The sequence below is a fragment of the Malania oleifera genome, chromosome 10 (assembly GCF_029873635.1).
Source record: "Malania oleifera isolate guangnan ecotype guangnan chromosome 10, ASM2987363v1, whole genome shotgun sequence".
Taxonomy (NCBI): Eukaryota; Viridiplantae; Streptophyta; class Magnoliopsida; order Santalales; family Ximeniaceae; genus Malania; species Malania oleifera.
Genome location: NC_080426.1, coordinates 44,425,068 through 44,440,413, shown reverse-complemented (window position 1 = coordinate 44,440,413; position 15,346 = coordinate 44,425,068). Strand labels below are relative to the sequence as shown.

The following is a 15,346-nucleotide window of genomic DNA, read 5'->3' as shown; positions in this document are numbered from 1 at the left end:
ATTTTCAACATAGTGAGCCATACATTTCAATATAAGTCAAGTCAAGTCAAGTCATACTCATGTACCATATTGCATATCAGCACATTTCATAAGTAGGGAGCTTATCATATAGGTATGTAAGCATGCAACATATAGGCTTTCATTCTTAAATATTTTTTTCTTAATCAAGGTACTTAAGTAATACGCTCAATTTGATTATTTCTTAATATTTTCTTAATTTAAGCCTTGTAAAGAATCATCCTATGATTTTGAACCAACAATGCTATTTTCTTTGTGTTTGTATGAAGTTATTATTTCACTTTTGGTACCCATACCTTCTTGAATCCGAAGGATTTTTCAAGGAAAGTTTCTTTTATTTTCCATACTTGTTTGGTTTTAACACCTTTCCTCTTAAACGGACATTCAAACTTTATATGCCCCTTTTTCTTGCATTGATAGCATATGGTGTTTGTGTAAGCATTAGAAGATGTGCAAGTATAGTCTTTGAATTCTTTCGAGAAATATCCCATGTAAGAATTCTTTTTCTTTTTATTTTCAATTCCATTGAAACCAATGCCTTCTTTATTTAGAGACATTCTTTGTAATCCAATCATCTTATCAAGGTTTTCCTTTCCTTTTGTGAAGTTGTAAATAATTTTATCCTTAACTTTGATTTGATTCTTGAGATCATTTAACTCTATGTCTTTCTTGTTATCAACCTTCTTTAATGATTTCTCTAAATTTAGAGATAATTTTTTGATTCTATCCTCTCATTCAAAAATATACATATCTTTCTCATATACGGTAGAGGATAAGGATTGAAGGTCTTCTATCATTTGCTCATTCTTGCTTTCTAGTTTCTCAATTTTCAAGTTGTTTTCTTTTTTAGCAAGATTTTTGGATTCTATTTCTTTCATTGCTGATTTATACTTATGTTCTAATTGCTTGAGTTTTGAGTCTTCATCTCTTTCAGCATTCTTTTAGAATTCTAACTCTTTCATTAAACTTTCATTCTTATTCATCGATGAGGTGTTTTGTTTATTTGCTTTCATCAGCATCTTATGTACTTTGAATAGGTCATTTTGAAGTTCATCATAAGATGGCATACTCTCATCACTTGATTCATCACTACAAGAATTATTTGAAGATTTAGTTGAGGAGCTTTCTTCGTTATCCCATGCCATAAAACACGTGTAAACAACCTCTTGGTCACTTATTTCATTCTCCGAACTACTTGTACTATTCCAAGTAGTGGCTTTCATGACCTTTTTGTTTTTCTTTTTAGACTCTTTCTTTAATAGTAGACGTTCCGGTTTTAAATGTCCAGCTTTATTGCAATTATAGCATTTAGATGTTTCATTCCTTGATTTCTTTTTGCTAACTTCTTCTTCTTTTGATTCGGAGTCTTGATTTCTTCTTTTAAATTTGTTTCTCCTTCTTAGTATCCTTGCTAGCTTTTTAGATATGAAGGCTTCTTCATCTTCATCCATTTCACTACTTGAGTTTTCTTCTAAGGCTTTAAAGGCTATTTTTTCTTGGGTTTTGGTTTTCCCACTCTTATCATTCATTGCCATTTCATATGTGAGAAGAGAACCTATAAGCTCATCTAAGGAAGTGTTTTTCAAATTTCTTCCTTCGGTTATGGCAGTGGTTTTTGGTTCCTATATGGTTGGTAGCCCTTTAAGAATTTTCCTTATCATTTCATAAGTAGTGTAGGTTTTTCCTAGTGCATTTATGGAATTGATTATGTGAGTGAACCTAGTAAACATATTTGTAATTGATTCATCCGGGTTCATCTTAAAGGCTTCATACTCACTTGTGAGCATATCAACCCTATTATCCCTAACATCCGTTGTTCCTTCATAAGTAACTTCTAACTTATCCCATATTTCCTTAGCTGATTTACAAGCCATTACTCGATTAAATTCATTAGCATCCAAGGCACAATATAGAACATTCATGGCACTAGAGTTTATTTGCAGCATTTTATAATCTCTTTCAGTCATGTCTTTCTTTTCCTTTGGTATTTGTTTTCCATATACTAATGTGGTAGGAATTAGATTACCATCTGTGACAACCTCCCAATCTTTCCAATCCATGGTTTGAATGTATATTTGCATTCTCTTTTTTCAAAATGTATAGTTTTGTCCACAAAAGATTGGTGGTCTAATCGAAGATTGTCCCTCTCCAAAGGGAGCTACGCCTGTGTGAGCCATTAGGATCTTTTTATTACTTGTTAAGATTTACTATAACCCGCTCTGATACCATTTGAAATTAGGAATAGCTTCCCAAGAGGGGGGTGAATTGGCTTTTAAAACTTTCTTTTAACTTCTTTTAAGAATCCTTAACTTCTTTAAACACTTAACCAATTCCTTAACTTGTTTGTTTAATTTCACCAATCACACAACAACTTAATCTCTTTAATCAACCACAAAGCTAATAAAACATTCAAACAATTAATCACAATCTCCACACCAACACAACCACACTTTATTTATCAAATATAAGTTCACTGCAGCATTATTAAATTGATGAAATCATTCAAGATTTATCACTCTTGGAATAAAAACACTATCCAATCAATCTCAAGTTTTATACCATTTAATCACAATATCTTTTATTGTCAGCCATGATATGAAATCGTAACTTCTTCAATATGATGTGCAATATAACATTCAATCAACACAATATCTACACTCTTCTCAATATTTAGAACTCAACTAAACTCTTGGTAAATTTATCTTTGGGATGTTAACCAAGTAACGTACTCCCGTATGGTTTCCACAAGATATGGTGTAACCAACGTACTCCCTTTTAATTTCCACAACCCAAATCAAAATTAAACCTTAAGTTTGTTTGATTTCCAAATATATGTAGTTTATGTGATTTTCAAATTTAAACCATCCACGCAATTTAAATATGCACTGAAAATAAAGAATAGAGAAAGAGAGAGTGAGACGGAGATTTTTACGAGGTTCAACTTATACCCAGCCTACGTCCTCGCCTTTGGCAAACCACCAAAGGATTCACTTGTTCAGTTCCATTGACGGGTGGAACAATACCGATTACAACACTCCTTGGTTAAGGCTAGAGTCCGCCTTCTCCAAATAATATTCCCTCGTTCGGTCACTCCTTACATAGGCTAGAGCCCGCCTCTCTAAGCAATATTTCCTTGCTTAGCCAACGATCCAAACAACCTTTGGAATCTTCAAAGAACTACAAGAAACAAGATATAATCTGCGTACAAGTATACTCTCTCAAAGAGCAAGTTAGTACAATTTCAGTACTATATACTTTGAATGTAAAATATCAATATGAAATAGAATGAAGCTCAAGTGTAAAATTCACCAATATCCTTCTTAGAAGAGGATTAGCAGTAGGAATTCAAAGGAAGAAGGATCAGCACTTCAGAATATCTTAGCAAAAGAATTTTGCAATGAGTAAGCAAGAGAGCTTTTAAAGAACAAGAGTGCTTTCAACTTTACAAAACAGATTTTTCAATTCTTAGATGTATTTTGATTTGCAAAACCATGTATTTATAGGCTTTCAAACTTTTTTCCATGTTGAAAAAGTTTTCTTAGAGAGTTTCCCAAATTTTTAGAAAGTTTGGAGCTTAAAACGGTTATTTTTTTAAATATTAGAATTTAAAAATTTGCCCGTTGAACAGTGTTCAAACGTCTGAAGTCGCGAGTTCAGACGTCTGAACTGCTACTACCTTCTTTATATTCTATCCAGAAAATATTCATACGTCTGAACTTAATCTTTAGACATCTAAGGTCGTTTTGTATGCTGTTCAGTCATCTGAAGTCCCTCCCGTGAACAATGTTCATATGTCTGACAGCAGTGACCCCTATTCAATGTTTTAGCTATAAATTTTTATGTATAACTCCAAATTAGGTTTTATTGGTGTCAAAACAAAGATAAGATAAAATCCTACAACTTTCATGTTGAACACATTTGAAAATAATGAGATATTGATAGAGAAAAATTCACCTCAATGCGGCTATATAAAAACTGACAGCATTTGGAAGAACTCTTTTTTGTGCTTTTCATTCAAAAAATGATTCTAACCCTTTTAAAATAATTTTTGACCTTATAAAAATATTTTCCAAGTATTTTAAAATATATCTAGGTCTAAGAAGTTAATCTAAGAGCTTCAAAATATTTCAAACGATAGTTTAAACATTAAAGTACTTACATGAAAACTTCTAAGACTTTAACATTTTAGATTCTTTAGTCTTCATGCTTTGTCCTTGGATTGAGTCCATCTTTTCTTCAAGCTTTCATATTCTTTGAGCTTCCTCACTTTGCTTTTCATTGGCTCTTTTGACTTTAACATTCCTTGGCTTTCAACAAATCATTCATGTCCTCATATTCTTCAAGTTTAATATATCATCTTTAAATCCATGCTTTGACTCTTTTAAGCTTCATTTGATCCTTGTGAGCATTTTGACCTTGCTTTCATCATATTTGATCCTTGTGGGCACTTTAACCTTGCTTTCTCATATATGAGCCCTGAAACAACATTACTCACACAAATATGTTAAATTCCACTTGTTTATTAGCATCAAAACAAGATAACATGATTTTAAGCCTTGTAAGGCCAACAACAACTTTCCTTCATGGTGAGTTATAGGAAGATATCTTTATGGAGCAACCGGAGGGGTTTGTGGAATAAGGTAAAGAACGCCTGGTATGTAAGTTGAATAGGTCTCTTTATGGTTTAAAGCAATCCCCTAGGCAATGGTATAAAAGGTTTGATTCTTATATGTTAAGGATTGGGTATGTTAGAAGCAGTTATGATAGTTGTGTTTACTTCATATTTCTTAACAGTGGTGTATATGTGATCCTTATGCTATATGTGGATGACATGTTGATTGCCTCTAAAAGTACTAATGAGTTGAATGTGTTGAAAGGCAGGTTACATGATGAGTTTGAGATGAAGGATCTTGGTGTAGCTAAAAAGATCCTTGGCAAGGAAATATGGAGGGACAGACAATAGAAAAATTTGTGGTTGTCACAGGGTAAGTATATTGAGAAGGTGTTGGAAAGGTTTAATATGGATAAGGCTAAACCGGTAAGTACACCTCTAGCTGCTCATTTTCAGTTGTCTACTAAACTGTGTCCTTCTACTGATGAGGATAAGTTGGATATGGCTAGTGTGCCTTATGCCAGTGCAGTAGGGAGTCTGATGTATGTTATGGTATGTAGTAGACCGGACTTGTCATATGCAATTAGTTTGGTAAGCAAATATATGGCTAATCCAGGTAGATTGCATTAGAATGCGGTGAAATGAATTTTCAAATATTTGTGTGGCACTTCTGATTATGGTATCTTGTTTGAAAGTACTAATGATTGCCTTGTTCAGGGTTATGTGGACTCTAATTATGTAGGTGATTTATATAAGAGGAGGTCTACTTCTGGCTTCATTTTTACCATGGTTGGTGGTTCCATTAGTTGGAAGGCTATGTTGCAACCTACTACAGCTTTGGCAGAGGCAGGTAAGGAGACTTTGTGGTTAACTGGACTGATTCAGGAACTTGGTGTTATGCAGGATAGGTTACACGTATTCTGTGATAGTCAAAGTGCTATCTACTTTGCAAGAAATCAGGTCTAACACTCTCGCACGAAGCATATTGACGTGCGGTACCATGCACTTAGAGGTTGGGTTGAAAGTGGTAAGTTCCAATTATTGAAGATCCACACAGATGGAAATGTTGCAGATATGCACATGAAGCCTGTTACATTAGCTGAGTTCAAGCGCTGTCTGGACTTAGTTAATGTAGTCTTTTGTTGATTGTTGATAGAGCATCCCAGAGCATGGGGATGAAATGTTGTGTTTGGCTATGATTAAAAGCCAAGGTGGAGATTGTTAAAAAAATATGTTTTTATTTATTTATTTATTGTGGCTTTTATCACAGCCGTTGGATCGTCTCTAAATCTAACGATTGTGTGGTGTCATTTATATGTTTGTAAGCCTTGGGAAAAAGAGTGTATTGCTTGTCATTTTGTGTAAGGAGAGCTAGATGGGGCTTTCTCTCTAGGAAGATTTTTTTCTTCACTGGTTTGATAGGTGAAGAGGTGTATAGGGGATCTGGGATCTGGGAGAGTCTGATAAGATCTTGTACTGCCATTGTTTCATAGTAATTTTTTCTCCAGACGCACACTTCGTGGACGTAGGCAATCTTGCCGAACCATGTAAAATCTCTCATCTACATTTTTTCTATGAATGTTCTTTGTGCTATTTATTTTGTTAATCGGAAAATTAAAATCGTTGCGCGTCAACACTCAAAATGTGATTTACTTTTAAAAATGGATGCATGTATAAAGTTAAGTTTCCATTTTCTTCTCATGTCACAAATAAATATTTGTTTATAACTAAATAGAAGTTCATATACATCATGTATTATCCTTTAATAAAGGTATATCAATGCAATCTGCAATTTTCATGGATTTATATATATTCATTTGCATTGATCTTTCACCTCTTGTTTCACCAATGTCTATCCTTCCCTTCAATGTTGATATTTAAGTTTGATGAAGTTGAAAACCTGTGCTGCGTTATTTATTTATATTTAGAACATTTATTTTGCTCATTCTAATGAGCTATCCAGTTAATAATAGCCCAACCTACATGGACAAACCAAACCTTCTCTCTATTTTCTGGAGGATGATGTTTTAGTCTGTGACTACCATACAACTCCTAGTTTTGGACAAACATCAGCCATCTTCTATGTCCTCCCTAGCTAAGGCCTACAGAGAATGGGGTTTTTTTCACATTACTAATCATGGTGTCTGTTAGCATATCTCCCTAATTATATATGTCCCTAATTTAGGCACATCTGTGTACTTACTGAGTTACCGTTGTAGTCTGCCTCCTTCGCTGATAAAAGGATGGCCCTTGTACAGTTTTATACACACAAAAATAATAATGCAAAGTTTATTAGTTTTAACATGGTATCAAAGCCTTCTAAACCTAATTTTTTTTCCCTAACCTTCCTTGTCCCCCTATTTTTGAACGCAGGCAACAGCCTCCATCCGGCACTCTCTGTCTCCTGCATCGTTTCACACTCAGTTGTCTGGCTCTATTTGTCTCCCATTCGTCCGGCACTCTCTCGTTCTGATGCTCTTTATCTCCCCGTCGTCCAGTGCTCTCTCAGTCGCCGTCATCCTACTAGCATGCTCATTGTAAGTCACAGCATTGAGAATCATGTTCTCAAGGATGATCTTGAGGATGCCTCGAGCCTCTCCATAAATCATACTGCTTGACCCTTGTTGTTCAGGAGGTTCTTCACAGCCACAACAGAGCCATCACTTAGAACCCCTCTATAAACGATGTCGCGAAGCCACAACCGCCGCCGACGATGTCGAGCCCCGGCTTCCACCTGAAAAACTACTCTCGGCACTCTATTTCCTCACATCATATCCCTCTTGAAGATAGTGAATCGCAGGCTTCGTGATACCCTAGATGTTGTCTCGCAGCACCTTTATTTTTTCTCCGAAAGCAGAAAGAGAGTAAACAATTCAGAAATTAGAGTTTTTGATACCTGCTTGGATTTAGACAGGCATTCGAGACTTGATTTTTGTATTGTGCTTCAAATTTTAAATATTGTCCTTGTATCTCTTTTTTTCTACATGACCACCATATGCAGGATATAGATAGCTCTTCACAGCGTACCGCCTCACCTCTCAGTTTCGTATTTGGCTCTCTCTGGCCTCATTCTTTCTCTGGAGAAGCACCAGTTTTTTGGTGTGGTATCTCCTAGATTCGTCTCTCAGATTCTGTTAAATTGCTCTTTGCTCTACATCGGTCAGTATTATCCATTTTTTTATGGAGTCTTTAAATAATGTTGCTCGCCTTATAGAGATTGTTTTGAATGGCTCCAACTATAATGCTTGGTCCCAACAAATGTCATTTTTTTTTATTGGTCGGAGATTATGGCGTTTTGTCAATGGAACAAAACAAAAACCCACAAAAATTGATAAGGCTCTTGACGAATGGGAAAGTACTCACCATAAGATCCTTTCCGGATTTATTAATACATCCATTCCTACTATTCAGAGTCTACTTCCTAAGTTTCGTAATGCCAAACTTGCTTGGGATTTTTTTTGGCAAAACTATACAATTGTGGTAATGATGCTGCTTTCGAGTTTCAATTGGAAACTAGGCTTTCCTAGATGTGTCAAGAACCTAGACAGTCTATTGCCGAGTTTCATGCTCAGGTTAGTGGCATTTGGGATCAACTTTCTCAAGATGACCCTTCTTTTTTCAAATGAGCAGTTGATTAAGCATTTTTGTTGTATATCGGGATCGTCGTCAATTCATATATTTTATGATGCATCTCGAGCTTCTTTGTTACATCAATCTCCTCTTCTTACACTTGAGGTTGCTCTTGCAGAGTTCATTTCTAAGGAGACACGACAACAGACTCGTCGGGTTCATTCTCCCGATATGGTCTTGGCTACTGCTCCGTCTAGCTCCTCTATTTCGGCTACTCCTACTGCAGTTGTTGCTTCTTCTAAATCGCGTCGTTTCAATGGCCAGTGCCACTATTGTAAGGAAAATGGTCACCATATTTTAGATTGTCCTAAGACGAAGGCCAATGATGCTAAGGATGCTCTCAAGGCTAAGGTATCTTACTCTTCCAAGCTTGTTGCTGCTGTCTCCACCATCTTCTCAGTTTCTGCTCCATCTTCTGCACCTCCTTTGTCATCTCTTTCTATAGCTGACCTTGAGGCAATTATCACCCAGGTTTTATCCCCCACTTCTACTACCTTATCAGTCTCCACAGGTACCTCTACACCTTGGTTTATTGATTCTGTCTGTTGCAATCCTATGACCTTTGATTCCTCTTTAGTGATACATAAGTAATCTTTAAATCTTGTTCCCTTAATTTATACTGCTGATGGTTCACATATATCTGTTAGTCATCTTGGTTATGCTTTTACTCCTACTTTTTCGGTACCTGACATATATGTTATGCCTAACTTGTCTCTCAAACTCCTTTCTGTTAGGCAACTTGTTGAAAGTGGTTTGATCTTAACCTTTTCTCACAAAGGTTGCGATGTGTAGGATCCAAAGACGGGCCAGCTTGTTGGGACCGGGCATAAAGTTGATTGTCTTTTCGAGCTCACATCTCTGCATTTGCCTCGTTTGTGTTCTCCTCTATCTCTTTCTATTGCAGTGTCTTCCAATGTTTGGCATTCTCATCTCGGTCATACCTCGTTGTCTCGTGTTTAGTCTTTAGCTTCTAGTGTTTTCTTAGGAAATGTTAAGTTTGAACATTTTGATTGTATGCCTTGTCAACTTGGGAAACAGAAAGCTTTACCTTTTAATGAAAGTAATTCTTTGTCTTCTGCACCTTTTGATTTGGTTCATTCTGATATTTGGGGACCTGCTCCTGTCCTTACTAAGGGCGGGTCTTGTTACTTTGTCATTTTTATCTATGATTACTCTCGATATACATGGATTTATCTTTTGCATGATCGCACTGGATTACTTAATGTTTTTCTTGACTTTAAGTAGAAGATTAAAACTCAGTTTGATCGCACCATTAAAGTATTTCGATCCGATAATGCCTTGGAATATACTTCTACCCCTTTCATAAAAGAACTTCGAGAGGCCGGTGCCTTATCCCATCGATCCTGTCCATCCACCTCCCAACAGAATGGTCGTGCAAAACGTAAGCATTGTCACATTCTTGACACTGTTCGCTCTCAACTCTTCTCTGCATCCCTCCCAGAATCCTTTTGGGGTGAAGCTACTCTTACTGCTGTTTACACTATTAATCGGGTTCTAACCCCTAATCTTTCCAATAAATCCCTATATGAGGCTCTCTATAGATAGGTACCTAATTATTCTCTTCTCAAAGTATTTGGTTGTGCTTGCTTTGTTTTACTCCCCCCTCATCAACATACAAAACTTAAACCTCGCTCTCGTCTCTATTGCTTTCTTGGTTATGGCATTGAACACAAGGGCTTATCGGTGCTACGACCCCATAGCCAAGCGTCTTCAAGTCTCTTGGCATGTACAGTTTTGGAAACACAAAATGTTCACTAGTATCTCCCCTATTGGCCTAACTAGGCTTTTCAATCTTGTTTTGATGATAACAAATGAAGGATATTTTAACATGTGTTGTTGAGTGATTTTATTTTAGGATTAAGTAAAACTACACTCATGTTTGTCATTGGAAGCAAGCTGGAAATCAAAGACAATCAAATAAAAGCTACTTAGAGTATTATAGCAATAAAAGACAAATGAAAAGCTTAAAGGCTAAGTAGGACTTGAAGTCAAGATGAATCTCAAAAGGCTTGAAAACTTAGTGCTTAATGAGTTTTGTAAGTACTTCAATTCAATACTATTTAGAAATATGAAGCTATTTAGGATGCAAAGACTTAAAGACCAGTTCTTTAAAAAAAAAATATCCTTAAAAATTATTTTGAAAAGTTAGAATTGAGTCTTTCAAATAAACTAGAGTTTAAAAATCAAAAATGAAAATATTTTGAAAAAGAATGGACTGGTCAGCTAACTGACCAAAACACACTAAGATTGGCCAGCCGACTGACAAATATAAAGACTGAATAAATCTATCCAGCTGGCTGACTATTTTCACTTGTGATCAGTCAGCCGACTAACATCTAATCTGTCCAACCGACTGACATTTTTGAACTAAGTTCAGTCAGTCGACTGGTTATTTATGGGAATAAATTTTTGACAGACAGAATGTTGTTAGCTGCCTGTCCAACCGAATGACCTGCAAAAAAAATGACCCAATCGAGTGAGTTAGCCGACTAACTCCAAGGAGATTTTGAAATTCGAATTTAACGGGAAGATTTTCAAAATTAATTCTAGGATTTCAAATCTTTTGCAAAGTTGACCAAACACTCCAAGTCAACTTGGTAAATAAGGAAACTCTTTCACAAAAAACTTTATAAATACCTTTTTAGACTCATGAATCATATTGGTCAAGCAAGACAAGCATCCTACGTTCATACTCTCCAAAAGTCCATACTTGCTCATATCCTTGTGTTGGGAGAACTCTACAAAATTGCTGATTGATCAAAAGCCTTGGTTCTGATTTGCAGCTAAGTTTTCTTTATCTATAAGAAAGAACCTTTGGTGACATCTAAATCTTAAACTTCGTATTTTCTATTTAGTATTTGCTTTGAAGTATATTAAGTGCTCTAACTTGTACAAATTTGCTCTGTTTTGAGAGTGTGCTTGTACACTGATTCTTATTTCCATTTAATAGTTCTTTGATGATTCAAGATTGATTTGGATCGTTGGACCAAGCATGGCCTATTGCTTGGAGAGGTTTCTCTTCCTAAAAAGAGGTTATTTGTAATGGTTTTGTTCCACTCAGAAAGGAACAGGTATAGTGTAATCCTTAGGTGGTTAGCCTAAGGCAAGGACATAGGCTGGGGATAAGTCGAACCTCGTAAAAATGCTGGTGTCACTCTCTTTTGCTTATTCTCTTTAAATTCCAGAAAAAATATAAATTGTGTGGATGTTGTAATTCTCTTAATCATAAAACAAACATGTATTGGAAATTAAATAAACGAAAGCTTAATTTGTTCTTGGGCTTGCGGAAACCGAAGGGGAGTACGTTGGTTAATCAATACTTTGCGGAAACCGTAAGAAAGTACGTTGATTGGTTAACAACTCAAAACCTATTAACTGAAGGTTTATTTGAATTTTGATTTTGGAAAGAGTGATTGGATGTTATTTTGATTATCAATTGAAAGGCCAATTACATTCTCTACAAGGCTTACATATTCATATACACAGGGCTGCAAACAATCAAGCTGAATATTGCCAAAAGAATTGCAAAGCATATATTGATTGGTTACTTATATTGTGGTTGATTGGTTTGAGTAGTTGATTGATTTTTTATTTGTGTTGTGGTTGTGGATTGAATAAAAGACTTAAGCCTTTGTGTGATTTCTTAAAGAAGTCAAGAAATCTTTGAAAGAATTATAAAAGGTTAAGAATTTATAAAAGCATTTAAAAGAAATTTAAATAACCCAATTCACCCCCCCCCCCCTTTCTTGGGGCTACACCTTAGTTTTCATCTCTATTTTCTTCTGATTGTCCCTCATACTCTCCTATTTTCATTGACCCTGCCATAGATCCCTCTCCCAATTTTTCCTCTAATGTAGGTCATGACAGCTCATCAGGTGATCACTCTGCATTTGTCTCCCAAACCTGGACCGTCTGATGATCATGTCATTGCATCCACTCCACTAGAGTCCTCTGATTTGGATGTCCATTGTTCTAGTCGGGTAAGGGCACCTCCTACCTATCTTAGTGATTATCACTATTTTTCTACTCTTGACTCCTTTCACGAGCCTCGCAATTATCATGAAGATTGTTCTGTTCCTTTTTGGCAGCAAACTATGTCTGAAGAACTTGACGCACTTCACAAAACTGATACTTGGGACCTGGTTGACCTGCCTCCTGGTAAGACTGTAGTTGGGAACAAATGAGTGTATAAACGGAAAATGAACTCCAATGGTTCTGAAGTAGGACATCAAGCTCGTTTAGTGGCAAAAGGCTTTACTCAGGAATATGGCATTGATTATAAGGAGACATTTGCCCATGTTGCTCGTATTACCTCTGTTCACTCCCTTTTGGCTATTGCCTCTACCCGAAGATGGTCTTAATTTCAAATAGATGTCAAGAATGCCTTCTTACATGGTGATTTTCCTGATGAGGTATGTATGCAGCCCCCTCCAAGGTATCCTAATCCTCCTGGTAAGGTTTGTCATCTCCGCCATGCTTTATATGGGCTTAAGCAAGCTCCCCGTGCTTGGTTTGCCAAGTTTCGCTCCACTGTTACACAGCTTGGGTTTGCTTCTAGCCCCTATGATTCAACCCTTTTTACCCATCACACTACTACTAGCATCACTATTCTACTACTTTATGTTGACAATATGATCATTACTGGTGATGATACTTCTGGTATTCATAATCTTAAGCAATTTCTGTGTCAGCAATTTAAGATGAAAGACCTCAGTTCTCTTTGCTACTTCCTTGGCTTAGAAGTGTCCCCTACCTTTGATGGCTACTTTTTGACCGAAGCCAAATATGCCTATAATCTTCTCACACGTGCTGGTCTCACAAATTGTAAGATAACTGATAGTCCGTTGGAGCCCAACATCAAACTCCGTCCAACTAATGGAGAGCTCCTTCCTGATGCCATTCGTTACCGACAACTTATTGGGAGCTTGATTTATCTCACTATCACTAGACCAGACATTGCCTATGCAGTGCACCTTGTTAGCCAGTTTATGTCAGCTCCTCATTCCATTCACTATGCAACTGTTCTTCGCATCTTACGATATGTGAAAGGAACATTATTTCATGGACTTTTTTTTTCCTCCCACTCATCCTTGATGTTGCAAGTTTATTCAGATGCTGATTGGGCAGTGGACCATACTGATCATCGGTCTACCACTGGTTTTATTTCTCTACTTGGTGACTCTCTTATCTCTTGGCGGAGCAAAAAGCAGACTATTGTTGCTCGCTCTAGCACTAAGGCTGAGTATCGGGCTCTTGTTGATACTACTTCTGAACTTCTTTGGCTTCATGGGCTTCTCCAAGATATGGGTGTTCCTTAGCCCTCGAGCACTCTGCTTTATTGTGACAATCATAGTATTGTCCAGATCGCTCACAATGATGTCTTTTATGAACGCACCAAACACATTGAGATCGACTATCATTTTGTATGTCATCATCTTCAGAAAGGGACACTTCGCCTCTTGTCAGTTCCTTCAGCTGATTAGTTGGCTAATATCTTTATGAAGGCTCATCCACCTGGTCGCCATCGTGCTTTAGTCTGCAAACTTCAGATGACATCTTCGATACCACCTTGAGTTTGAGGGGGGATGTTAGCGTATCTCCCTAATTATATATCTCCGCAATTTAGGCACATCTGTGTACTTACTGAGTTACCTTTGTAGTCTGCCTCCTTCACCTATAAAAGGATGACCCTTGCACAGTTTTATACACACAAAAAGAATAATACAGAGTTTATTAGTTTTAACAATGTCTCAAATGATCTTTTATGGCAAACTCTGCTCCCTCTCAAAACACCTCTTTGGCCTTCCTTCTAAAACCAAACTTAAACTTGGTCCTTCATCTCATTTAAGAAATTACACTCCTCCTTTCATAGCATCTCCTTTCTTTGATCTAGACCAAACTTTTTTTCTTCTGCTCAAAGTTATGCAAGTGTCCTTCTTGACAAGCATAGCTCTAAATTTAGGTAATATCCAATAACAGTGTTCTTATTCTTTGCTTTTCTATTATGTTATGCATGTTTATGTTCTTGTTCCTTTACGCTCCAATCACCTGAGGTCTTTCTTTGTTTTTATCTTCTTCTTTTTTTTTGAATTTTTTGATAGTGAAATATTGTAAGCCAAGAATATGGAAACAAGATGACAAAATTATCAAGGATAATTATAGAGATTGTGTTAAAGAGCTTGGAGGATGGTTTTGAGAGCAAATGTTATGAAGACAAATTCAAACATTGCCATGGGTATTTGAGAATAATAAACTACTTGCCTCTGGTTGGTCTGGAAGAAGAAGTTGAGGGGCTTGGAATGCATACCGATATGAGTTGTGTAACAATTGTATATCAGAATGAAATTGGCGGACTTGAAGTGAGATCAGAGGAGGGAAAATGGATGGACATTAGGCCATGTGAGGGGACTCTTGTAGCGAACATAGGTGATCTGTTGCAAGCCTTGAGCAATGGAAGATTACGGTCCTCAAAACACCAAGTTGTGCTAAAAAAAAAAACCTGTAAATCACTTCTCTTTTAATTTTTTTTAGTGCTTTGAGGATAAGAAGTTGATCTTGGCACCAGATGAAGTGGTAGGAGAAGTAAATACAAGGATTTACAAACCATTTTTTTGCACAGATTATTTGAGGTTTAGAGAAAGCAGTGAGTATGGAAAGTTTGATAAAGTTGGTTTACAGTTAAATATTTTGCTGAGATTTGGCTTTAACTGCGACGGCTGATTTGAAGTGGACGTTAAAGCTGTTTTTCATGGAAAAATCCATATTTGTTAATCTTTTTGTTCCTTTGGTCTTCAAAATTTAATTTCAGTGCTTTAATATTGTGTAACTATGTTCTTGAGTGAGAGGTGAGAGATAGGGAATTTGGATACGTTTGACCTGTAGGTATACTACAGCAAAATAGTTGTACGGTTGGAATTCCAACTTGCAGTATCTATAATTGTGAAATATTTTATCTTAGTATGACCTGGAGGTCACGGGTTTAAGGCGTGGAAACAACCTCTTGCAAAAATGCAAAGTAAAGCTACATGCTATAAACCCATTGTGGTCCACCCCTTCCCCAAATCC

The 15,346-nt window shown here is 36.5% G+C and overlaps 1 pseudogene; it reads left to right on the top strand.

Annotated features, from left to right (window-relative positions):
• The first annotated feature begins 5,704 nt into the window (after positions 1–5,704).
• On the top strand, positions 5,705–15,001 carry LOC131166654 (gibberellin 20-oxidase-like protein; annotated as a pseudogene).
• The last annotated feature ends 345 nt before the right edge of the window (positions 15,002–15,346 follow it).